Source organism: Rana temporaria, chromosome 7 (genome assembly GCF_905171775.1).
Source record: "Rana temporaria chromosome 7, aRanTem1.1, whole genome shotgun sequence".
NCBI classification, from domain to species: domain Eukaryota; kingdom Metazoa; phylum Chordata; class Amphibia; order Anura; family Ranidae; genus Rana; species Rana temporaria.
The window spans coordinates 46,060,838-46,087,881 of record NC_053495.1 but is presented as its reverse complement, the minus strand read 5'-3'; the positions used below and the strand labels follow the sequence as shown (position 1 = coordinate 46,087,881).

At 43.9% G+C, this 27,044-nt stretch overlaps 1 protein-coding gene across 2 annotated transcripts in view; it reads right to left on the bottom strand.

Annotated features, from left to right (window-relative positions):
- LOC120945268 (biorientation of chromosomes in cell division protein 1-like) overlaps positions 1–26,832 on the bottom strand; it is a 43,070-nt gene extending 16,238 nt beyond the window's left edge. For both annotated transcript variants that reach the window (XM_040359309.1, XM_040359310.1), the window contains exons 1-3: positions 26,720–26,832; positions 23,429–23,498; positions 21,038–21,166 (exon numbers count right to left, since the gene is read on the bottom strand). The gene's annotated coding sequence lies outside the window, so the exon portion shown is untranslated. The remainder of the gene's footprint in view (positions 1–21,037; positions 21,167–23,428; positions 23,499–26,719) is intronic.
- Positions 26,833–27,044: the final 212 nt, after the last annotated feature.

Here is a 27,044-nt window from a genome sequence, read left to right as displayed (position 1 = left end):
GGACCCGGCGCGCACGGATGTTCCCATGTGCGCGCACCAGGGCGCGCGCGGGAATGATTCTCTGGGGGGACGCTAATTAACGGCCTCCCAGAGTTAAGCAACCGCCCTGTAGACGTACTTCCACTATAGGGCGGTTGTAAAGTGGTTAAAGAAACAAATTTAAAAAAAAGAAACAAATTAAAACTAGAATACACAGATCTCAACAGGGTCCCCACCAATAAACAGGGAGACCACAGTATATGTTGGTTTCACAGCTGAAAAATGAATTATAACCCACATAGTCAGATTGCTTCTGGTTTGTACAAGGCATGGTGTGCTCATCATGGCAAAAGCTTGAGTGTCTCTTGTATTATCCTCATGCACAATGTTGGCCTACGCTACACCTTCTACATTACTCCATCATTTACAATTTGAACACTGCTGAGTAATAGGTAGTATACGGCCAGACTTAAAAAAGGAGGTCTGTCCACCACTGCAAAAATTAAAAGCCAGCAGCTGCATATACAGCAGCTGCTGACATTTAACCACTTCAATACAGGGCATTTTACCCCCTTCCTGCCCAGACCAAATTTTCAGTTTCCAGCGGTCATATTTTCAATGACAATTGCACGCTCATGCTACACTGTACCCAAATTACATTCTTATTTTTTCCCCCACAAATAGAGCTTTCTTTTGATCACCTCTGCGGGTTTAATTTAATTCTTTTTTTTTTATAAAACACACAAACACACACAATATTTTTGCTATGTAATAAATATTCCAATTTTAAAAAAAAATGTTTTATGTATTATTCTATATATTTTTGGTAAAAAAAAAAAAAAGAAAAAAAATGCAATAAGCTTATATGTATTGGTTTGTGCAAAAGTTATAGGGCCAGATTCACAAAAGAGATACGACGGCGTATCTCCTGATACCGGCCGCTAGGTGGCGATTTCATTGCGGTCGGCGTAGAATATGCAAATGACTAGTTACGCCGATTCACGAACGTCCGCTTTGCCCGTCGATCTAAATTTACGTCGTTTCCGTAGAGATGCGTCGCGTAAAACTAAGCATGCCCTCTAGGTGGTGTAACCAATGTTAAGTATGGCCGTCGTTCCGCGTCGAAATTTAAAATTTCACATCGTTTGCGCAAGTCGTCCGTGAATGGCGCTGGACGCCAATTACGTTAACGTCAAAACCAATGACGTCCTTGCGACATCATTTAGCGCAATGCATGTCGGGTAATTTTACGGACGGAGCATGCGCAGTACGATCGGCGCGGGAATGCGCCTAATTTAAATGGTGCCCGGCCCATTTGAATTAGGCGGGCTTGCGCCGAGTGGATTTACGATACGCCGCCGCAAGTTTACAGGTAAGTGCTTTGTGAATCAGGCACTTACGCTGTAAACTTGCGGTGGTGTAACGTAAATGGGATACTTTACGCCGCCGCAGCGTAACGTATTTGTATGTGAATCTGGCCCACTGTGTTTTTCTTCATATTAACAAGGGACACCAACATAGTTGTATCGTTGATCTTAAAAACTCAGGGATAATGGTTGTGGTAATTTCCCCACTATAATATTATTATTTTTATTACTATGTATATCACTACAAACAAATGCCTTTTAAAATAAGTTTGGCGTATTATTATCCCATTAAAGAAGATGAGAACGTGCGCTGCATTTCGTCATTTCATCAAATTGCCGCAAATGTGAATTCTAGATTACAAACAGTAGTTTACAAGACCAAACTCCTCCCAGTCGTTCCTTGATTCCGATCATGTGCGTTTGTTCTTTCGATTTTTGTGTGATGATTTCTGTAATGACCATCCGAAAATCAGACATTGAGTTCACATCCGACAAAACTTTTATAGTCTGCACATCCAGCTTTTGTCTGACGAAAAGGTGAAATCGGCTGTCGAAAAGCACCGTACCAATGATCCAAAAATCTGCAGACAGCTCGTCTTACGAATTTTCCTTATTTTTGTATTGTGGGTACGAGGCCTAAAGCCTCATACACACGGTTTGATTGTTGGGCGACCGAACGTCTGAATTTTGTTAAAAGGGCGTGTGCAGGATTTTGTCTAGCATACCAACCATCCGCAAATAGTCATTTGACAAAACACAAACATAGTGACGTACTAAGAGTATAAAGTGGAAGTTAATTTCTCAAGCGCCACCCTTCTGTTAATTTTGTGTTAGTAGAAGTTTGGTGAACGTTGATTCGCGATTTTAAGATGGTACAAAACAAAATGCCTTTAAAAATACGTTTAGCATAACTACAAGCAAAGCAGCTTCTTTATTATCCCATTAAAAAAGATGAGAATTTTGACATTTCATCAAATGCCGCGTCACAAATGTTAATTCTAGATTACGAACAGTAGTTTACAAGACCGAACTCTTCCCAGTCGTTCCACGATTCTGAGCATGCATGTTTGTACTTTCGATTTTTGTGCGACTTTTTTTGTACGGATTTCTGTAAAGCTTCCAGTTTTTTTCACCTTAATGAATCCTATGCATTAAGGTGAAAAAACATCCGATGCTTACAAGTCCCCAGGTTTACTTACCTGAGCCCTCGAAAGTCCCGCGTCGTGAACGCGCTGGCTACTCGCCCCTGTCTTCAGGCTGTTCTCGGCTCTTCATTGGAGATTGATAGCAGCGCATCCATTGGCTCCCGCTGCAGTCAATTAATCAATGACGCGGCGCGCATGGGGGCGGGGTCGAGTGATACAGTCAGTGACTATAGCCGCCGGCTGTATCATGGAAGCGCGCCCGCAATCTAACCCCCTTGGGAGAGGGCGTCCCATGAAGGGGGTTAGCTCTTGCGGGGAGGAGCCGAGACAGCCTCCGAGGGACCCCAGAAGACCAGGATTGGTGCCACTCTGTGCAAAACGAGCTGCACAGTTGAAGTATGACATGTTTGTTATTTTTTTATTTTTTAAGTATTTAAACCTTCACAGCCTCTTTAATGGTGATATGCATGCCTGAATCCAACCTATCATAATCCTTCATGATACTGGGAGGTCCTTTTTTCATTTTTTCTCATTTTTTTTTTTTATTCTTTTCAACTAATAGATCAGACAAACCTAACTAAATCTCATGTTCGCCATATTTTTTACAAAATCTATGTTATTGTTTTGTGTTTTTTCCTTTTTTTTAGTTAATGTTCTTATTATGCACCAATAGTTGCACTAAGTGGACCTTGACCGAGCAAAATCTTATCTTGTTCATTCAAGTCGGAAGGAAGTAGGAGCGATGTAGGACAGATGTAGCAGGGCAAAGTAGGAGGACAGTCATACAACAGTCCTGTCATGTCAATGTGAACCCGGGCTAATATAAAAGCTTACATCAACTAAGCCCGGTTCACATTGGTACGACACGACTGTTGTACGACTGTTGATCTGACTTTGCCCTGTGACATCAGTCTTAGGTCGGTCCTACTACCATCAGACTTGAATGAACTGGATACGATTTTGCTCCCACGAATTGTCCTTTGACCAATCAAAACAATCACAGTGCAACATAAAATTCCATTTCCTGCTGCTGTAAGCACCATGTCGGATGTCACAAGTCGGATGGTTAGGACGAGGATCCGACTTTAATGAGCTAAAAACAGACCTAAGTAGTGCAGGAACCTTTTTCAAAGTCGGACCAGTTAAGACGGCTCTCCTAGGGAACTATTGATTCGTACACGTCATGCGACACAAGCTTCCAAAGTCGGAGCGAATGTCACACCAGTGTGAACCAGGCCTAAAATGGAAACTTTTTTTTTTGCCACATTGAGAGAAAAACATTAATGACCACCATTATGAACTTACAGCACTGGATTCTGAATCCAAATTTCCCCAGGTACATGATGTACATAGTATTTATGTTTTCCTTTTTCTTGCATGGGTTTCCGAAACTACATATTCAAAAATCAAAAGAAACAAAGTTGCAAAAAAAAAAACACATTATGGATAAAGGCATTAGCAGAGGCACCCGTAAGACAGCGAGTTATTGGTTCCAATGGTACTGAAGATTCTGTTAAAAAGATCCAGGATACTGGCCCTTCATGCAAGGAAAATTTTATTACACAACGTGTATTTTCCATGAGTGTTGCAAATAGGTTGTGTCATGCTGTTCCCATATAGTAATCTGCAAGCTCATCAATGCAAGTTGGACAAGTTTTTTTTTTTTCCCCCACCGTGATCCTAAAACCCCAATGCCCTATAAAGGCTCTCCTGCTTTCGCCCTGGCCCTCTACTATGAGTTTATCTACAACTTTCTCCTACCCCAGGGTTGACAAATTTGCTTGGAATCTAGGAGCCAGCTAAAAAAGTTAGGAGCCAGAAAATGCACCCCGTCCCGATGAGCTTGCGCGCAGAAGCGAACACATACGTGAGCAGCGCCCGCATATGTAAACGGTGTTCAAACCACACATGTGAGGTATCGCCGCGATTGGTAGAGCCCTCCTCTGTAACTCAAAACATGCAACCTGTAGATTTTTTTAAACGTTGCCTATGAAGATTTTAAAGGGTAAAAGTTTGTCGGCGTTACTCGGCGTAACATTATCTTTCATAATATTTAAAAAAAAAATGGGGATAACTTTACCGTTGTCTTATTTTTTAATTTAAAAAAGTGTAATTTTTTCCCAAAAAAGTGCGCTTGTAAGACCGCTGCGCAAATACGGCGTGACAGAAAGTATTGCAACAATCGCCATTTTATTCTCTAGGGTGTTAGGATAAAAAATATATATAATGTGTGGGGGTTCTAATTAGAGCGAAGAATATGGCATTGAAAAATAGTGAAAAATGACATTAGAATTGCTGTTTAACTTGTAATGCTTAACTTGTAATACCAACGGCTCACCACCAGATGGCGCCAGCTCACAATGCCCACCTTCCAAGCCAAGTCGCCAGGACACTATTTCTAGTCACCATGGCGACCGGGATTTGTCGAGCCCTGTCCTACCCCAAGAACAATGTTTAAAATCATGATTACCCAGCCAAAATCACCACTCCCCAACACGTTTTCCCTATGACTAATCCCATTGCTTGGGTGAAACTAAATGGACCCCACATCAGTTGCATCCTAGAAATTTAACTATGTGGTCTGGTTTCTAGTTCTGCAGTGCAATATAAACACCATGGTGTGTACAAAGTTCATAGTAAAATAAACCCAGAGGTAGCGATGAGCACAAGGGACTGTATCCAGCCATGTGACAGAGGTGAGTAAGCCATACAACAAGCAGAATGTTTGCTGTGCAGCATTTGTTGCCAGGTGATGGAGAATTACAGATAGCCGTCTTACCACACACTACTCGTGGCTGCTATGCATTCTTTGTACCTATAATGTAACCGAATCCCTGGATAAAAACAAACCAATTAAAAAAAAAAAAAAACAAAAAAAAAACAGTACAATCTCACCTGTTTACCAGTTCTGCTGCACAGCAACTGAACTCATCACTGGGAATGAAGTCAATTGCAAGTATACAGTTTATAAGCTTCAAACTACAGCCCTCCAGTTGTTCAGGAACTACAATTCCCATCAGGTCTAGTCATGTCTATGAATGTCAGAGTACTACAATGCCTTATGGGACGTGTAGTTCCGCAACAGCTGGAGGGCCATAGTTTGGAGAGGTTTGGAGATCCCTAAGCTAAAAGGAATGGTTTTTGTCAAATGCGGCCTTTTCCATTCAAACATTGTTCAAACACGAAGTCAAAGGCGAAAAGCAGTGATTGACAAAAAAAAAGCGGAGTAAAAAACGTATTCCCGATAATAAAGTAAATATTTACAAAAAACGTTCCCTTTAACCACTTCAGCCCTGGAAGGATTTACCCCCTTCCTGATCAAGCCCTTTTACTTTAATTGACAAATGCGCGGTCGTGCGACTTTGTACCCAAACAAAATTGATGTCCTTTTTTTTAAAATCACAAATAGAGCTTTCTTTGGGTGGTATTTGATTACCTCTGCAGGTTTTTATTTTTTGCGCTATAAACAAAAAAAGACCAACAATTTAAAAAAAAAAAAGCAATATTTTTTACTTTTCGGCTATAACAAATATCTCCCTAAAAATATATAAAAACAAAATTTCTGCGTTGGTTTAGGCGATAGTTATTCTACATATTTTTGGTAAAAAAAAAAAAAAGCAATCAGCATATATTGATTGGTTTTAGCAAAAGGTATTGCGTCTACAAAATAGGGGATAGGTTTATGGCATTTTTATTAACTTTTTTTTTTTTTTGTAATGGCGGCAATCTGCAATTTTTATCTTGACAGACATTGCGGCGGACAGATCAGACTCTTTTGACATTAATTTTGGGACCATTGGCATTTATACAGCGATCAGTGCTATAAAAATGCACCGATTACTGTGTAAATGTCACTGTCAGGGAAGGAGTTAAACACTAGGGGCCGGTCAAGTGGTTAAGTGTGTTCCCTCACCATGTTCTAACTGTAGGGGGGGGGGAGATAAGCTCACTAGAACATGACAACAATTGCGCCAAATAAACAGAACAGTGTATTGGAAAGATGCCGAGTGTATCTTTTTGTGCCTATTCTATACTCAATGAGTTATTAATTTGGAACCACTAATCAATGAGGATAGGAGTTGCCCATCTATAACATTTCCAGAACATTATTGAGGCCAAAGGAGCTAAAGAAAAGGTGCTTCCACTGAAAACATGAAATATTTTAAGTGTTATTAAACCCAGGACCCTGCATTATTATTATATTACAATATAAGAGCTTACAATCTAATAGAGTGGGGCAGGTGGTACAAAAGGTTGTAACTGTGGGGAATGAGCTGATGGAAGTGGTAAAAGATTAGTTGGAGAGGTGATAGCCTTCCCTGAAGAGGTGAGTTTTCAGGGATCGCCTGAAGGTAGCAAGAGTAGGGGATAGCCGGACAGGTTGAGGTAGTGAGTTCCAGAGGATGGGAGAGGCTCAAGCATGGGAGGAGGAGACAAGAGAGCTTGACAGTAGGAGGTCTTGAGAAGAGCGGAGAGGACGGTTGGGATATGTTTGGAGACAAGATTGGTGATGTAGCTTGGGGCAGAGTTGTGGATGGCTTTGTAGGTTGTGGTTAGTATTTTGAATTTAATTCGCTGGGCGATAGGGAGCCAGTGTAGGGATTGGAGGAGAGGTTTGGCAGATACTGAGCGGTTGGTAAGGTGGACAAGTCTGGCAGCAGAATTCATGATAGACTGAAGAGGGGATAGCCTATAGAGAGGCAGGCCAATAAGAAGGGAGTTGCAATAGTCAAGGCGAGAGATAACAAGGGAGTGAATGAGGAGTTTGGTGGCTTCAATTTTTAGAAAGGGGCGAATTTTAGAGATGTTACGGAGGTGAATTCTACAAACTTTTGACAACAATTGGACTTGAGGCGGAAATGACAAGTCAGAGTCTAGGATTACACCGAGTACCCTGGCGTGAGGGGAGGGACTGATGTTTGCATTGTTGATTTTGATGGAAAAGTCATGGAGGGGGGCACGGGCAGGGGGCAATATTAGTAATTCAGTTTTAGAGAGATTTAGTTTAAGGAAGTGGTGCGACATCGATGCTGAGATGTCAGTTAGTAATGCGAGAGGAGACTGAAGGAGTGAGGTGAGGAGTAGACAGATAGTTTTGGGTGTCTTCGGCGTATAGGTGGTATTGAAAGCCGTGGGAGGTTATCAAGTGACCAAGTGAGGAGGTGTAGATAGAGAAGAGAAGTGGTCCAAGAACAGAGCCTTGGAGGACCCCCACAGAAAGGGGCAATGGAGAGGAGGAGACAGAGTTGTAGGTAACACTGAAGGAGCGCTGTGATAGATAGGCAGAGAACCAGGATAGAGCAGAATCTTGGAGGCCAAGGGAATGGAGTTTATTGAGAAGGAGCGGATGGTCAACAGTATCAAAGGCTGCAGAGAGATCAAGTAGAAGGAGTATGGAGTACTGGCTGTTGCATTTAGCAGTTAGTTCATCTTTAGTGATTTTTAGTAAGGCAGTTTCCGTGGAGTGCTGCGAGCGAAAGCCAGACTGTAAGGGGTCAAGAAGGTTATTTTCACTGAGGTAGGAGCCAAGACGGTTGTAGACTAGGCGTTCTAGAAGTTTAGAGGTGAATGGGAGCAATGAGATGGGCCTTAAGTTGTTCAGGTTGGTGGGGTCCAGTGAGGGCTTTTTAAGTATTGGAGTGATCTGTGCATGTTTTAGAGGGGAGGGGAAGGTACCACTAGAGAGGGAGAGATTGAAGATGTGAGTGAGGGAGCATAGTATAAAAGAAGAGGGTGGCCGTAGTAGTTGTGAGGGAACAGGGTTCAAGGGACGATTGGTTAGATGGGCATCTGAGAAAAGTTTTGTAACCTCTTCAATAGTAGCCAATTCAAAAGAGGAGAGTATTGAAAGTGCCGTTAGGCAAGTTATGTTGGGTGGTGAAGATGTACGGACGGTGGAGGTGTCCTCACGAAATGCATCAATCTTGTCTTTGAAGTAATTGGCAATCTCTTGGGCAGCGAGTGAGTTAGTGGGTAGAGGGGGGTGGGGGATGAAGCAGAGAGTTAAAGGTTGAGAAGAGCCAACGGGGACTGGATGACAAGGTATTAATAAGAGACAAATATAAGGTGAAGTCCTGCAGGCATTTGGTTTTACGCCACAGTCGTTCAAGAGCACGGCAATGTCTCTTCAGATTTCTAGTGTTGTCAGTTTGCCGGGGTTGTAACGGTCGGGGCCTGATTCTGCGTGTGGTTAGAGGAGCAAGTGTATCTAGTGATGATGAGAGTGAACTGTTGTAGACAGAGGTGGCCAGGTCAGGACAAGGGAGAGATTATGTCATATAGGTGGTCAGTAGCAGAATAGAGAAGGGTTAAAGTTGTAAAGGTTCCTACAAGTAATTGTTTGCTGCTTGGAGGGATGGTTGGTTGGAGGCAAGGATACAGTGAAACTGATGAGGTTGTGATCAGAGAGAGGAAAGGGGGTGTTGGTGAGGTTGGCAGGATTGCAGAGATGGGAGAATACAAGGTCAAGGTATTACCATTGGAGTGAGTGGAAGAATGTGTCCATTGGGTTAGGTCAAAAGAAGAGGTTAAGTTGAGAAGTTTAGCTGTAGTTGGGCTGTTAACATTTGCAGGAATGTTGAAGTCACCAACAATGATAGTGGGTATTTCAGAGGAGAGAAAGTAGGGTAGCCAGGCAGTGAAGTCATCAAGAAAGCGCGATACTGGTCCGGGGGGGGTGATAAATTGCTGCAATCCTCAAAGAAATAGGAGAAAACAGACGGATACAGTGCATCTCAAAAGAAGAGAGGGATAGAGAGGGAGGGATAGGAAGGTGCTTTGTGGCGATAGGAGGTGGCGTTGGATTTCTCCTTTCTGTCCGTTAAGTCTGGGGGAGTGAGTCCAATGGAGGCCTCCATGGGATAGGGCAGCAGGAGAAGCGGAGTCCAAATTTTGAAGCCAGGTTTCGGTTATGGCAAGTATGTTAAAGCCATGAGAGATGAAGAGGTCATGTACCGATGTTGGCTTATTCCAGATAGAACGGGCGTTCCAAAGGGCGCATGAGTTCGGTGGGCTGCTTTGGAGGAAACAGGGGGATAGAAATTAAACTGAGTGGATTGCGGTGGTTTCCAGATGAGGGGTATTGGACATGTGGCTTACTGTTGGAAAATGGTGGACCAGGATTAGGAGAAATATCACCTGAGACTAGGAGAAGGAGGAGGGTGATGAATATCACCAGTAATGTTGCGATTGGGAGAGTGTTTTTTAGCATTAAATATAGAAGAAGTTATGCAGATATGGCAGCAGAAGGCATTTACCAAAAGTTATGCAGATATGTCACAATGATCAGCAGACAAGCATGTACAGATGGATAGAAGGCATTTACCAAATGCATTCACTATATCTGGTCTCCCACAGTACACAGAACATGGAAATGTAATAATTTTAGTAAATATAAAATTGATATATACCTTTTATCCTCAGCAGTATATAGCAGTCTTGTGACTTCTATCAGTGTCTGGGCGAGCACGGGTTAAAGCTTCTAGGAGTTTTCATTCTCCTCCGACAGTCCTATGTGACTGTAGGTCCCCTGACCCTCTGTCTTGACAGTGCTGATCACATGTAGCCTCCCAAAAAAAAAAAAAAAACACACACACAACTCTCTAGCAATACACATCAGAGTGAGCATGTGCAGAGTGCCCCCAAGGCTATGTTCTATCAGGAGATAGATTGGGGACAGTAAGAAGGGGAGGTTTCGAGAAGATAGGATCAAACAGCCGTTTTACACAATGCACAGGATTAACCCCTTAGGTTCCACAGGGAGTATAACAAGCATGCTTTACTGCATATACAGACCGATTTTACTGTTGTAACACTTTAAAATGGCATTAGATGTAGGCCTCTTTTTTTGTACTTCCTTAGCTTCAAAATCAGGATCCATTTAGTCCAGCTTGGTAGCCAGCAGGCAGCCAGTGGATATAAGCTATAAAAAGTGACAGTTATTTTCAGCTGAGTGCATTAAAATCTGAAAAGGACAGTCCCACAGCTGAAAATAAAGACTCTTATCCTTGTGCAAAGCTTTGTAAATTGAGATTGCAACCTTACGCCTATAGGCACAGACATTTAGTAGCTCCTCAAGAATAAAGATCCCGCTGCTTTCCAGCTTCCAGCCATTCACTTGTATACAAATCACTGCGCCATGGTAAACCATAAAACCTCAAATATATAAACGATATCCCTGCTGCTAAACCAATATCTGTGATAAAACCCACAATCTGCCAACAATAAAGATTTTCAAAAGCGGTAAGCGCTAGATATCAAATATGAAACTCATCAATAAATGCTCAAAAACCAAATCAAATTTGCCATTAGTGCCGCAAAATATATATAAAGTGCAGTGTTTTCATCAGATTTGGCGACCCGTCAGATTTTGTAACCAAAGTAACGTTCCGTCGCCGCCATCTTGCTACACCCCGCACTCGTCCACAGTAAGGATACAGTGAGAAGGCGGCAAACGGACATCTTGTTACACCCACCGGAGTCTTGCATTTTACACTTATTTTTGACAGTGAACGGAGCCAATACAGTGAAATTCAATATGTTGAAATCCATCTGACTGTTTTGATGTTGAATTTTCAAAGCAGAGGTGTTCTGTCAGATTAGTAAACCAGTGAGATCAGCAGGCTTACCGCTGCTTTTAAAATTCAATTCATCCAAAATTGTTAGACGGATTTAAAAATACAGTAAAACCTTGGTTTGAGAGTAACTTGGTTTGAGAGCGTTTTGCAAGACAAGCTAATTTTATTAAAGCTTGACTTGATATACAAGCGATGTCTTGATATAAGAGTAGTGTCATGTCACAACTGAGTATAAAAGAGAAGAGAGAGACCTCTTAGTGTAGCAATATGGTTACATTTAATGAAGGTACAACATTTAGAAACTTATTGCTACTTAGAGGCGCCTCTCTTCTATTTTATACTCTGGAGTTCCTGCTGGATTTTGCTTCTAATCCCCTTGCGGAGGCTTCCATTTGTGGAAGGACATTTTATGGTTACACAACTCATCACGTTGCTATAATCTTTTTATATGGACTATAAACTGAAGGATTTATGAATAAATGGTTGTGGAACAAATCATCTGAGTTTCCATTATTTCTTATGAGGAAATTCGCTTTGATATACAAGTGCTTTGGATTATAATCATGTTTCCGGAACAAATTATGCTTGCAATCCAAGTATTTAATGTACTCATTTTCACTATATAAGCTCCGTTCACTGTTAAAAATAAGTGTGAAATGCAAGACTGGTGGGTGTAACAAGATCTCGGCTTGCCGCCTTTTCACTGTATCCTAACTGTGGACAAGTGCAGGGTGTAGCAAGATGGCGGCGACGGAATGTCACTTGCATCTGACGGGTCGACTAATCTGACAAAACATGCAGAAGCTGTTCAGAAGTTTCATATTTGTTATCTAACGCTTACCGCTTTGAAAATCGTTATTGTATTCACTTGTGAGCCTCAAGTTCGGAGAAATAAGCTGTATTTTCATGCATGGGTAACCGCTGATGCACAGGAGCATTGGCATTTACACAAGTATGGCTGTGTGCAGCCCTTCACTATTATTGCCAGCCATACGTGTCACCAGCTGCTCCCCGGGTTCAGGAAAGCACCAGGAATTTTACATTTAAAGCCACATACCGTACCCCACAGATATTATGTGAAAGCAGTCACTGTCTTGAAGTGAAGACAAATAAATAAAAAACTAATCAGACAATATCCCAATGACACATCATCCTCTGTTCATCTGCTGTATGACACGGTGACAAAAATCAAATAAGTTTAATAAAGGAGATTTTTAAAAGCGGCTCATTACCAGATACAACAGATGACTGCCGTGATCCTCTTATCTCCAACCTGGAGACCCGCTCTAATGAACAGACCTTGATCCATCTGCAAAGCTATAACACACCATAACAGGATGAGGCTTGCAAATGATTAGGTCAAAAGGAACCAAAGTACCGATTCTAAGACCAAAAGGATTTTCAGTAATTAGCAATATGATTATACAGAGCAAATTTTCCACAAATGTCTATATATCTTTCAGTAAGTCGACAGGAATACCTAGCATGGGTGACGATCACCATATGCTTCTCAAGCCTGTTCTCAGCATGACCATTTTAAGGATGAGGGAAAAATACTCCCTGCTGCTAATTTTAATGGCAACTTTCTCCACCAAAGTATATACCAAAGGTGTGAAAAAGCTATAACAAACTGTTAACTGAATTAACAACTCCATGTACAATGCAGGGTTAATATCATTGTACATGCTGACACACAGGAAAACACCCAGAGCCCGGAGTGGCAGGGAAAAGATGGAGATGGCCAAAGTAGTCATAAGATAAGGTAGATAAGTAATGCAGCCTATTCATCTCCCCCTAGATTTAAAGAGCACTGCAGTGGGGTGGGGGCCGGGGGGCAGGTTCACTGCAAGGGTACAATTTTTAAGAGTTAAATTATTTATGGCACACTTGACAGGTGTCATTTTACATACAGTCTGGCTTTACCTTCAGCTTTAAAGGGGTTGTAAAGGTTTGTTTTTTATTTTCTAAATAGGTTCCTTTAAAGCTGGGGTTCACCCAAAAATAAATTTTTAACATTACATTCAGCCGAGTTGTCCTAATGACAATCGGCTGTTTTTTTCCCCCCGTACATACCGTATTTCACCGCCGCTTCCGGGTATGTCTTCTCCGGGACTGGGCGTTCCTATCTGATTGACAGGCTTCCGACGGTCGCATACTACGCATCACGAGTTGCCGAAAGAAGCCGAACGTTGGTGCGGCTCTATACGGCGCCTGCGCACCGACGTTCGGCTTCTTTCGGCAACTCGTGATGCGTAGTATGCGACGGTCGGAAGCCTGTCAATCAGATAGGAACGCCCAGTCCCGCAGAAGACATACCCGGAAACGGCGGTGAAAATAAGGTATGTACGAAAAAAACAAACAGCCGATTGTCATTAGGACAATTCGGCTGAATGTAATGTTAAAAATTTTTTTTTTGGGTGAACCTCCACTTTAAGCTAGTTCATTGTTGGTTCACTTACCTTTACCTTCCATTTCCCTTCTAAACGTATTTTTTATTTGAATTTCTCACTTCCTGTTTCTCCTCAGTAAGCTTTCCACCATTATCCGAGCCGTGGAAAGTCATTTAGAACAGCTTACTGAACACCTTACTGAGGAGGAACATGAAGTGAGAAATTCAGACAAAGAAAACAATGAAAACAAACATTTAGAAGGGAAATAGAAGGAAAAGGTAAGTGAACCAACAATGCACTAGCTTAAAAGGGGTTGTAAAGACAAAGGTATTTTCCTCCTTAATTAAAGTCTGACAGTAGCTGATAAAGTAAAAAGTAATGTTTTGCATTATAACTAGTTTGATATCTGTTGAAATTGAGCTGTTTTATTCACCTCCAGCACTCCTGAATCATTATTCTCACTGACTTCCTGGTTTGCGGTGCGCATTCTTTCTTGCTACATCACGGCCTTATGGGAACTACAGTTCCCATTAGGCTTAGCCTCCATGCCTGTGAGGGATAAGAGAGCATCTTCACACAGGGCTGTAGTCATAGGGAGGGGGTGAGCACATTCTGCTTTCCACCATGCAAAACGGCTCAGATGCTGGTGGAAAGCAAGAAGAGGAGTGACAGGAGATGGCATTTTCAAACCTGGATTACTGTATTTTGGAGGTCAAAAGGAAAAACGAGTAAGTCATATTTAAATGCTCTAGCCTACAGCAATCAATTTATCTAATAAAAAAACGAACCTTTAGTGTTCCTTTAAAGGAACCTATTTAGAAAATAAAAAACAAACCTTTACAATCCCTTTTAAATGTATTTTAATTGCAACCAGTAATTAAGTACCAGCCCCCCCGTATAGCTCTAAAAGCCAATCAGTCTCTGCTACAGGTTACATGAACCAACAAGGACACTGATAGAAGGAGAAAGCAGAGAGATGACTCACCAGTGTGCAGCTTCTCCCTCAAATGTGCAATGAGCATTCTCCACCGTAGTGAACTGATGCTGTTCAGCCAGACTTGCGACTATGCTTGTCTTAAAAAGAACTTAGCATTTTGGCAGATGCAAAAGCCGATATGTGTATTGTATTGTGTATGTATAGATTAAGGCTTACCTGTAGGTGCAAGAAATATCTCCTTAACCTACACGGTTAAGGAAATATTTCCAAGAAAGACGGCACCGATGACAACAGCGCGCAGGTGCACTGAGCATGCCGCTACTAACCGTGAACATGCCGTTAGTGGCAGCTCCAGCACGCATGCGCGGGAGTGACGTCATCACTGCTCCAGAAACAGCGATACCCGGAAGTCACTCCGGGTATCATGGCGGCAACGGAGGAGGTGTCCGAGGACCGCTGTGCGGGCTTCGTTCTCAGGTAAGTAAATTTTTTTTTTTTTTTTTAGGAGAGGGTTTACTTCCTCTTTATTGACAGGTATGTGTTACACCAGGTCACATACACACCACATCAATATGGCAGTTTTATAGTTTATACTGCCTGCACCCGATACCATATGGCTTCCCTGTCCATCTGACCAGCAGTGAAAAGGCTTTCAGTATGTGAACGTAATCCCATCAGCCACCCTTGTTCCAGACATTGCCCAATCTGATCAAAGCTTATTCCCAAGCAGCCGCCAAAGCCCACTTGGTTTTGTATCCCTCGGCTTGACTTAAAGCCTGAAATTCTGTTCACTGATCGTGGGCTTTACACAGCCAGGACGAGAACTTGGTTTGCAAATCTAATGAAATACATTTCTTTTATATCCTTTAATTAGAAGCCTGTAAAACGCAACAAATCGGGTTATGCTTTTAATCACTGCAAAATGAAAAAAATATTACATTTCACCTTTATCTTGGCTATCTTACTGAAAGAGATAACTGGACTATTAATAGAAATTATGGGCCAGATTCACAAAAGAGATACGACGGCGTATCTCCTGATACGCCGTCGTATCTCTGTGATCCGCCCGTCGTAACTATGCGGCTGATTCATAGAATCAGTTACGCATAGATAGCCCTAAGATCCCACAGGTGTAATTGACTTACACCGTCAGATCTGAGGATGCAATTCCAGGCCGGCCGCTAGGTGGCGATTCCATTGCGGTCGGCGTAGAATATGCAAATGACTAGTTACGGCGATTCACGAACGTACACTTTACCCGTCGCTCTAAATTTCCGTCGTTTCCGTCAAGATACGCCGCGTAAAACTAAGGCTGCCCTCTAGGTGGCCTAGCCAATGTTAAGTATGGCCGTCGTTCCCGCGTCAAAATTTTAAAATTCACGTCGTTTGCGCAAGTCGTCCGTGAATGGCGCTGGACGCCATTTACGTTAACGTCGAAACCAATGACGTCCTTGCTACGTCATTTAGCGCAATGCACGTCGGGTAATTTGACGGACGGAGCATGCGCAGTACGCTCGGCGCGGGAACGCGCCTAATTTAAATGGTGCCCGCCCCATTTGAATTAGGCGGGCTTGCGCCGAGCGGATTTACGTTACACCGCCGCAAGTTTACAGGTAAGAGCTTTGTGAATCAGGCACTTACGCTGTAAACCTGCGGCAGTGTAACATAAATGGGATACGTTACGCCGCCGCAGCGTAACGTAATTCTATGTGAATCTGGCCCAAAATTTTCAGAGACCATATATTCTGTACCATTAATGCAGTGTTTACCTTAAAGGCCCATTCACACTAGCACAATATGCTGAAGTGCATTAATAAAGTGGATGTAAACACGAAAAATCATCTGTCTTGCCACACAGAGTTAATCCAGCTCCGAGCAATCCTCTTTTATTGTTCAGTGAAAAAAAAAGGACTTGCAGAGAAAAACCTTAGTCCGTTCTGCCCCCTTGCTGCGAGTGACAGGTTATTTACATATCTCATGCACTAGCCTGGAGACAGGCATTATTTTTTAATTCCCACCCCCACTCCTTTTCTGAAGTCATGTGGTTACTTTTCTGAATTTTGACTGGATGTTAGTGATGATAGCAGAATTTAGTGTAAGGAATACACAGGAAAGAAAATGCATGTTGACAAGGAGAGTGTAGAGGAGGGCGGAGAGTCTACTGACATCAAAACTCCACCCACCATCTTTGTGTGAAAATCTATTAAAAAAAGAGTAACTCCACTTGTTGATAAAAAGAGAACTGTTAGAACCAAGTGATCGCGATGTTCGATCACCCAGTTCTCAGTGAAGAAGTGACGGGGCACAAGATGCAGCATTGGACCAATGCTGCATCCACCGAGGTAAGTATGATACAAAAAAAAAATACAAACCCATACTTCTCTTTTAGGCACTATACATGTTGTATTGTTCTGAATATCACTGCTCTGGTCTCTCGATATACCGTATTTATCGGCATATAGCGCGCACTTTCTTCCCCTTAAAATAAGGAGAAAATCGTGGGTGCGCGATATACGCCGATAGCCGCTTCCCGTGCTCAGTTTGAATGGAGCCGCCGACATATACCGAGTGCAGTACACTCGGGTACATTCGGCTAGGCTCGGCTTCGCTCGTGCTCACGCATAAACGTCACAGAGCGTGAGCACGAGCGAAGCCGAGCCTAGCTGAATGTACCCGAGTGTACTGCACTCGGTATATGTCGGCGGAGGCGTTCGAACTGAGCGCGGGAAGCGGGGACTCGACTTCAGGCGCGCGCTGGAGAAGCCGGGAGGACACCACCGAGGCCGCAGATGGACGCCGGACCGGACGATGGGCAAGACACCAAAACTGTAAGTAATAAAATCTTATAACATTTTTTTTACAGGAATTTCGGGGCAACTTTAGGGGTGCGCGCTATACGCGGGAGCGCGCTATACCCCAATAAATACAGTAAATGCTCGCATTTTGCGAGTGGATTTTGAGCTCTGGCTCAGAAGGGCTGCCTGGGAGCTGGCGAGCACCGCCGGCAGCCTGTGTGTAATGGGAGTCCTTCTCCCAGTGACCGCGGAGGGGGAAGAGAGAGACACACATACACGCAAGCCCTTCTGTGAATATGAGGCGCAAGCGACCATACGTTCCTTTTGAGAGTAGCAGTCATACCTTGGGAGGTCAGCTTTAACTTTCTTAAAAGTATAAAATAAAAAGTATATACTGTACATATGGCAAGTAATGAAAAAAAAAAAAAAAGTAATGGTATAGAATATACAATTTCATGTATTGAGGTAAATTATATCAGACATCATTACAACGTGGCCGACGTCCGCAATATGGGATAAAACCTCGCTTAAAAGAAACTGCAGCTGCAAGGAGAATACAGAATAGTGATTTTCCACTGTGAAAAAAAATGCATGTACACAGTAGAACTTATGCCGCATACACACGATCATTTTTCAGCATGAAAAAAACGTTTTAAAAAAAATGTCATTTAAAAATGATCGTGTGTGGGCTTCACATCATTTTTCGGGTTCTGAAAAACGACAACATTTTTTTTTGAACATACAATACAGATAAATCCAGTCACTGCATTGCACATCTCAACAATGGTTGGAAAGAAATACAAATCTTTCGTAATGTAAAACAGATCACATGGTTTTCAACCACATATTTAGCCCTGCCCCTTTAGTACAGCTTTAGGCCCCTTTCACACCGGGGCGGGAGGTGCAGTGGCGGTATAGCGCCACTATTTCTACCGGCGCTATACAGTCGGAATTGCCGCGGAATTGGGGCGTTATTCGGCCCCTAGCAGTGCGGTTTTAACCACCGATAGCGGCCAAAAAAGGGTTAATATACCACCGGCAATGCGCCGGTATCCCATTGTTTTCAATGGGAAGGAGCGGTGGAGTAAAACACACCGCTCCAAAGATGTTGCTGGCAGGACTTTTGGAGTGGTCCTGCCAGCGCATCGCCTCAGTGTGAAAGCACTCGGGCTTTTACATTGAGACTGCAGGGCAGGAGTTTTTCAGGGTGTATTTAGGCGCTATTTTTAGCGCTAAACCGCCTGAAAATCTCCTCAGTGTGAAAGGGGTCTAAAAAACCAAGATTGCACAAAAATGCAGCATGTCCTATATTTTCGCTGCATCACAAAGAACTAGTCCTATAGGAAAGAATGGAATTGAGCCCTGGTCCACACTGCTGCGTTCTGACATGTCAAATCGGCGGCAATGACACCGTCCTAATCGGTGCGACGCCGCATCTGCAGCGCTGCACCGATTTCAAAAAGTAGTTTCTGTACTACTTTTTGCGACTTCGGATCCGCGATTTACATTGACATCTGTGCCAAAACCTGCATAGATGTCTATGTAATCGCGGCCAAAATCAGGACTGCCAGCGGGAGTGAAATTGTGCGAGTTCAGCTAAACTCGCACGGCTTCATTCCCGCGCCCCAGTGTGAACCTGGGCTTAGGTTGCTGTCACACTGATCAGTTTATTTTCCGTTTTTGCGTAAAGAAAAAGCAGAAGAAGAAAAAAAAAATACCATTAAAGTGATTGTAAACGACCACCTTGTAAAACAACTCATTCAGTTTATAATAGAAATCAAAAGGCAAAAAACATTTTTGTATAGATATAAATAATAATAAAAAAAAAAATTATATATATATATATATATATATATATATATATATATATATATATATATATATATATATATATATATATATATATATAATAAATACCTTATTTCCCTTTTTTATAAATAATCACATTCCCTCTATTGCTATAAGAGCTGAGGAGAAGCAGCAGCACACTGAGCTTCCCAGTGAATGGCTATGCAGCGGGGGGTGACAAGACATGTCTGATCATTGGAGGAGAATACACCGAGTTGCCAGCATAGCTAGAGAACCGACCACACTGTGCTCTCCTGCTTAGTTTGGTCAGTTTTTATTAGGAAAGCAGAGGGACTGGCAGGAACACCAGGGATTTCACACAAAGGAAGCAATACGAAGAGAACAGGACACTTTCTCATACAAGTACATGGTACAGCAGGCACATATCAGGAATATGAAGTGTTGAGTTAACAAACAATTGAAATCCTATGGAACACTTCACACTGTCAGTTGTGGGTCCATTGCCTTTTTTCAAATTCCTGCAAGCTGCATTTTTTTGGTGCATGTTTGGAATGGTAAGAAAAAATAAAAAAAAAACAAAAAAAAAACACCCCATTAAAATAAATTGAAAATGCATCAAAAACAAGGCAAACAAAAAGTTATTAAAAAGTCACCTGCGGTTGGGTTTTTAGGGATTTTTTTCATAGGTGCAAAACGCACTGGAAAGGCATATGCTTTTTTTTACTGCATTTTTGCAATAGAGCAGTGTAAAAAGTAGCCTTATACTTGAAATGCATGGGTTTTACTGCAAGAAAACAGCCGCAACAGAGCCTTCTGCATGCAGGATGTGGGGGGGGGGGGCAATTGTTCAAGGTCACTCCACAGATCGCACAACTAGGATTAGGATGACAGAGCTGGAGCTTGAAACTTTACAGCATTGATACTTCTGTTCTCCTAAAGCGGTGGTTCACCCTAAAATGCAAGTTTCTACCATGAAATCTAGCATAGTAGCGTGAGCTACAGTATGCCTTTATTTTATTTTTTTTGCGCCGTACTCACTGTTTAATCCTGTAGTTAAGTTTCAGACTCCCCGCAGGGAATGGGCGTTCCTATGCAAAGGGGACAATGATTGACGGCCAGCTATGGCGCGTCACGCTTCCCGAGTAGGACTCGGCTCTTCACGGCGCCTGCGCACAGACTAGGAGCTGACTGCGCAGGCGCCGAAGAGCCAAGTCCTATTTTGGCTATTTCCGTGAAGAGTGACGCGCCATAGCCGGCCGTCAATCATGTTCCCCTCTGCATTGGAACGCCTACTAGACTGAAACTTAACTACGGGATTAAACAGTGAGTACGGCGCAAAAAAATAAAATAAAGGCATACTGTAGCTCGCGCTAGTATGCTAGATGGCATGTTAGAAAAAAAAAAAATTTTTTAGGGTGAACCCCCGCTTTAAGCCCCCTTTATTACTGTAATGACAAACTATTGAATGACTATAAAAAAATAAAAAATAAAAAAACTATAGAAAATCCCATGATAAACGAGACAAACAGGAAGAATCTCTTGCCCTCCACTGGTGGCCATACACGCAACGATCTGATGGAATCTACAAATTATCGAGGGGCACCAAAATGTGTCAATTGATTTTGAGGAAAGACAATTGTTCTGCTCGGTCTGGATGGAAAATCCAATTATAGGAAAGATAACAGATCGATAGGACCGCCAAGTGTATGGCGCATCGAATGATCTTCCGACTGTATTTGTTTTCTGGAAATCTATTGACGATATGATTGTATATAGAATTGTTCCCTGTAGGGCCACCAGGTGGATCAAAGAAAGAAAGGCTCGCCATATCTCTCAGTTTCAGGTTACTAACAGTCAATGGATACAAAACAAACAAAGAAGTACAGGAAATAAACACATTCAATCAAAGTTAGCAACTAGTTGAGCAATTAAAAAATTGACTATGAATGGTATAGCAAATACAAGGCAACAAATGTCTCACTAGAGCTTTCATCTTCAGTACTACCTACAATATACAAAGAGATAAAGCAAGCTCTTACCTATCACCAGGGACAGCGTCCAGCAGTGACAAGGACAGGCAGGTCCGGAGACATTCCACTTTCTTTTAGAGTTCCCGGTAGTCAAAGCAACAGCTCAGCCCCCAGCAGGACAGGAGCGTCTTGCTCTGCCTGGTGTCAACAGAAGAGAAAGGCAGTTCAGATTACCCTCGGGGACGTGTACAATCAATCCTCATTACAGCCCAACCGGTATCCATACACAGATTTACTGTGCACCGGAAACGTCAGATCAAGGAGATCCGACACAATCCTTCCCGTTACCTTCACAATAAAAAACGATCAGCAGATCCAAAGTTACATTTTATATAAAAAGTCTTAACCTGCAAATGGTGGGGGTTGGTCGCATCCCATCTCAGCATCTAGGGCTTACTTACACTTGTGATTGAGGGGGAGAGGGGCAGTAAAAACAGGCGGTTGAGCCTTGGTTTTACTGCCCTCCCCTAAAGCCAACCCCGGATGAAGTTGCAAGTGTCGCTATTTAGACCTAAATATGGGCAGCATAGTCACTGAGTGGTCTGGCTAATCTGCATACAACTTAATCTCTTGCCGCCCATTTAATAATATGTGCAGGGAGGGTTTTATTGCTCACATGCTGCACATATGCACCCATGGGCATCAGAGCTTTCCAGCACAGGGAACGAGCTTTCAAATACAGCTCTTGGTCCCTACTAATGAATGGGTCGGCTCCTAATCATTTCACCACTGTGACAGCCAATCACAATGGTCATGTGATCATCCAACCAAAAGCAGGTGTAGTTTCAGAGAATATGGCTTTTAACGTTACATCTTTTGCGCTATGCTATGTTATAGACTGGGGGTCAGCAACCAGTCGATCGCGGTCCACCTGAAGACCGCAGGCAGGTGACAGGTAGACCGTAAACAGTTTCCTGCGTTGCAGACCCACACCTTCTAAGTCCTGGTCTCTCCTTCCGGCCTCAAGCCGCCTCCTCTCTCCGTCCCCTCCAGCCTCCTCAGCCGCTGTCACTGTCACTGAACATCCGAGACCAGGAGGAAGCACAACTCAGGATGGAGGGTGGGAGGAGCAGTTGGCCAAATTAACTTTATGTTAAACTGCAGGCGATTGGTTGTTAGGACACAAGGTGGTCCTAAGCAACCAATCACCAGCTTGATAATATGAAAAGTTACTCTGCCAGCTCCCACCCTCTGTGCAGACCCTGCATACCGAGCGCAGCGCACTCCCGATTCCCTGCATACCGAGCGCAGCGCACTCCCGATTCCCTGCATACCGAGCGCAGCGCACTCCCGATTCCCTGCATACCGAGCGCAGCGCACTCCCGATTCCCTGCATACCGAGCGCAGCGCACTCCCGATCCCCTGCATTCCGAGCGCAGCGCACACTCCCGATTCCCTGCATTCTGAGCGCAGCGCACACTCCCGATTCCCTGCATTCCGAGCGCAGCGCACTCCCAATTCCCTGCATTCCGAGCGCAGCGCACTCCCAATTCCCTGCATTCCGAGCGCAGCGCACTCCCAATTCCCTGCATTCCGAGCGCAACGCACTGGGGAACCCTGCATAATGCACTCTTAAACCCTGCACTCTATTGCAATACTTATTTTTGTTCTGAGTAAAAATATTTTACTGGTTTTTTTTGGTGTTGGCAGGAGTAATCCAAGTTCCATATCGTTGTGGTGTCAGTGGCAGAAAATAAACGAATCACTGGTAACAGTGGGAGCAAAATTAACCCAGTATTTCTGGTTTGAGTACCTGAACATATAGCCTCAGTACACTGGAACCATGCCGTGACTAGAGGGCACATTGAATTTTTTTGGGCCAAGCTGATATATAATGCTGAGGTTTGTGACAGGTTTACTTTAATCATACACCTAAAGTATATTATGGTCAAACATTAACATTTTCACTAATTACATGAACACACTGTGCTGTATTACTTCATCCATATGGTCATCCTTACATTCATTTCCTGTATCTAGCTAAGGGTGGCCAATTAATGACAATAATTAGTATGCATGTTTGTCCTTACTGGGGATAATAAGGACCCCAGAGACAGTTGTTACTGTACAGAGACTTTTCCTGGCTGATGAAGGGGCCCTATTTATGTAATCCTAGCACATCAATATTGTGGTGAGTGAAGTACTGACCGATATCTACCTGCATATTACTTAGAGAGAGATCATTATCCATGGTCACTCTATCTTTTCTTAATCATGATCCTCTGGGGCAGGGGAAGGAATAGTACATCTGGTTTTCTAGATATACTCATTGGATGGCCACATAGGAGGTGGAGCAAAATCTTCTCAAACAGAAACAGAGCAATAAAATTCAGAGGTTCTAACTCTTCTCTATCCTCATCAAAAGTACATTTACTGATGTCTGGATTCATTTCAGTTTACCTTAAGCTGGCCTTAGACCCGTAGAATTCGGTTTGAAAGACGCCGTTTTTCAGAACGTTCATTTGATTATCTAAGAGCAAAAGGGGATGATTCAATCAGTTTTGACCAGAGTGAGCAAAAAAAAAGAAAAATGATCGAAGAACAAGAATAGAAATGTTTTGTTGAATTGAATGGGTACAATTTTTAAACATTGAATTCGCTCCTGGCCATATCATAGTTGCCTGCTCTGAGAAATGGTTTTGCACAGAGCAACCCCGTCCTACTATTCAAGGGTTCTCCACCAACGCTCATGGCTCCTCCTGCAGGTTTCTAGAAGGGGGGGGGGGGGGTCTTGTAGGGTCGCTCCCGAACCACACTGTGTGCATCTTTTTAGACAGTGCGGGTCGGCCCTGCCTAAAACTGGATTTGATTAACAGCTGCAGGAGCCCATGGCAGTGAGGAGGGGGAGAGAGAGAGAGCGCATCACTGCTGCTCCTGGGCACAGCGCTGGATCATGATCAGGTATGTATTGGGGGGGGGGGGGGGGGGGCGCTGCACCCAACATTTTTTTTTTTTAGAGAACTTAGTCTTTACAACCACTTTAACACTAGGATTAAAAAATGCCCCCACTCCCCTCTTGCTACCTTTGTAGTCATGTGATCTGCAGCACCGAATCCCCTATGTCAGTGAGCAGCGGATGCAGGAGGAAGCTCTTGACAACAGCTGTGGATTCCAGATGCAGAGATATCACCTATAGGCTCCCATGTTCCAGCACTTGAATAGATTGAGAAAGGTGCGCGCTGTGATCCCCCAGAACTCACAGTGCTAGCACTGAAACGCGTTGCATTCTGGGTCCTGTGACGTCATCCCCCCTCTCTGCACGCCGTTGTGTCCCAGCGTGCGCTTCAGCCCTCTATCTAGCTGCCGCACAGTTTACCTGGAAACGTCCTGTTTGGGGAAAACAAGCACCTGCATTCATCTCTGCAACACACAGCAGCTGCTACAAGTGGACTTCACCTATGGACCCCATCTTTATGCCTAAATACAGTAACTTCTATGTGAGTAACTTGATGCTGTTTATACATTAAAAGTTAACAGTCTTTTCTAAGTGGCGCCTGTTGTTTTCTTTTTGTCCGCGCTCCCTCCTCTTCCCTGCAGCCGCCGACGTCAGAACTCCCTCTTCTTCCCTGCAGCTGCTGATGACTGACTCAGGGAGGTCTGTAATGCAGATCAGGTGACTGGACTAGTGCGGGCTGAAAATAGCCAATTATACACATGTTTTACACGGGTTGGGCAGCATAGGTAGCAGGAGGGGTGAGGGAACATTTTTACATATACAGTTAGTTAGTGTTACACAGGAATTCTACTTTACAGGAAGTTAGTAAGTAAAGACAATCTGGAAGTAGAATGTTCCTTCTGCAAAAATCGAGACATTGGTATTCTATCAAAAAGTAGTCTGAAATTAGTCGAGTCCACGAATGCGCCATTGAACGATTTTTATACTTCTTTGTTCACATGAAAAATTCTACAGGTCTAACACTGGGCTTTAGAGAAAATATTTCCACGGGTGATGACGACAGCAATAAAAACCAAACAGATCCCTTGAAGTGGTTGTAAAAGGCAGAGGTTTTTTTTTATCTCAATGCATTCTATGCATTAAGATAAAAAACCTTCTGTGTGTAGCCCCCCCCCCCCCCCCCCTCCACACACAATAGTTACCTGAGCCTCATCTCGATCCAGCGAAGTACACCAGTGCCTTGGCCGTCCAGGACTCTCCCTCCTGATTGGCTGAGACACAGCAGCGGTGCCCATTGGCTCCCACTGCAGTCAAAGTAATGGTTAGCCAATCAGAAGAGAGAGAGGGCGGGGCTGAAACGCTGCTCCATGTCCGAATGGACACACAGAGGTTCGGGTGCCCCCACAGCAAGCTGCTTGCTGTGGGGGCACTTAGCAGGAGGGAGGGGCCAGAAGTTATTTAAAAAAAGAGACTTTAATATCATCACTTTAAAGCGGATATTCCGCCAAAAAAAAATATTAAAAGCCAGCAGCTACAAATACTGCAGCTGCTGACTTTTAATATTAGGACACTTACCTGGAGTCCAGCGGCGTCCGCAGCAGAGGACGAGCGATCGTTCGTCACCCTGCTGCTCCCCCCCTCCATCCACGCTGAGGGAACCAGGAAGTGAAGCGCTCCGGCTTCACTGCCCGGTTCCCTACGGCGCATGCGGGAGTCGCGCTGCGCCCGCCGATTGGCTACCGCTGTGTGCTGGGAGCCGAGTGTTCCCAGCACACAACGGGGAGTCGACGAGATGTGACGCAATGCCCGTCTTTTTCCCGTGAATGCCGGGCCGAAAGTGGGTGCAAATACCTGTCTTTAGACAGGTATCTGCACCCCCCTCCCCCCTGAAAGGTGTCAAATGTGACACCGGAGGGGGGAGGGTGCCGATCAGCGCGACTTCGCTTTAGGGTGGAGAACCGCTTTAAGCTGGCCATGTATAATAGACAGATTTCTCTATCTACACCCCACCCCTTCCAGGGCATTGTATTCCGACAGTCATTTTCGAACATTCCCGATTGACTAATGCTGAACAGGAAATTCGTCCGGTCCAATCCATCTATGGCGAGCTTTACATTATCCGTGATAAATAACAGTTTTAGCATCTCGGAGGCTCTTTACCGAGATGCAGGGTGTCAGACTAACACCCCGCATCACCGATCGCCGCGCGCCCCGGCACGTAATCCTGCAGGACGTCAATAGACGTCCAGTCAGGATTTCACAACCACTTCCCGGACGTCAATTGACTATTGACCGGGCGGGAAGTGGTTAAAATGCAAATCAATTTATACATTTTTATATATTTTTTTTGTTGTTGTTGTTGTTATTTTGTCTCTCACTCTTAAAATAAACCTCCCATTAATATTCTAGGCTGATAATTTCTTTGTCAGTGGGCAAACGTACAAAATCGAGGGGTCTAATACTTTTTCCCCTCACTGTATATATCTATAATACACAGTGCTTTATCAATGTAAACATCATGAGGGTTCCTATCTCAGAGAGCCTGTGCTGGGGGTGGAGAGCCCCTTTAAGCCCCCAGGGCCGCCCTTCCCCCTCCATGGATGGATGAGCTCCTCTCCCCTGTGTCTTCCTGTATTGTCCATCCATTGTGTACACACAGGCCTGCACCACCCCGCACACCGTCCCTTTATATAGACCAGGAGAGGCCGGCACACCCCGCACACAGCGCCCTGCACTCCCCCCCGGGTGTACCGGCCTCTCACCCATCAGCCTGTGACCCCTGACCCCGCCATTACCTGACACACACACCCGTCTTCCTCCTCTCTCCCTGCCTGCAGGAGAAGATTGCCATGTGCGGAGGGCGGGGCCGTCACCTGTCTCCTCCCCTCTAGCCGTGCTCTTAGCAACAATGGAGGAGAGAGTCACACTGTGACTGTACTCCCAGGGAAGGCTCATAGTTGTCCGTGTCTGTATATGAAGCTCCCAGGGAAAGGTTGTTTGTCCCAGTGTGTCAATGCTGCTGAATGGCTGTGCTCTGCCTATAGGAAGGACTGTGCAAGTGATCACCAACCCTGTGTGCTTCTTCTATAGTCTTATATACACAGAGTATGGAAAGGTCAT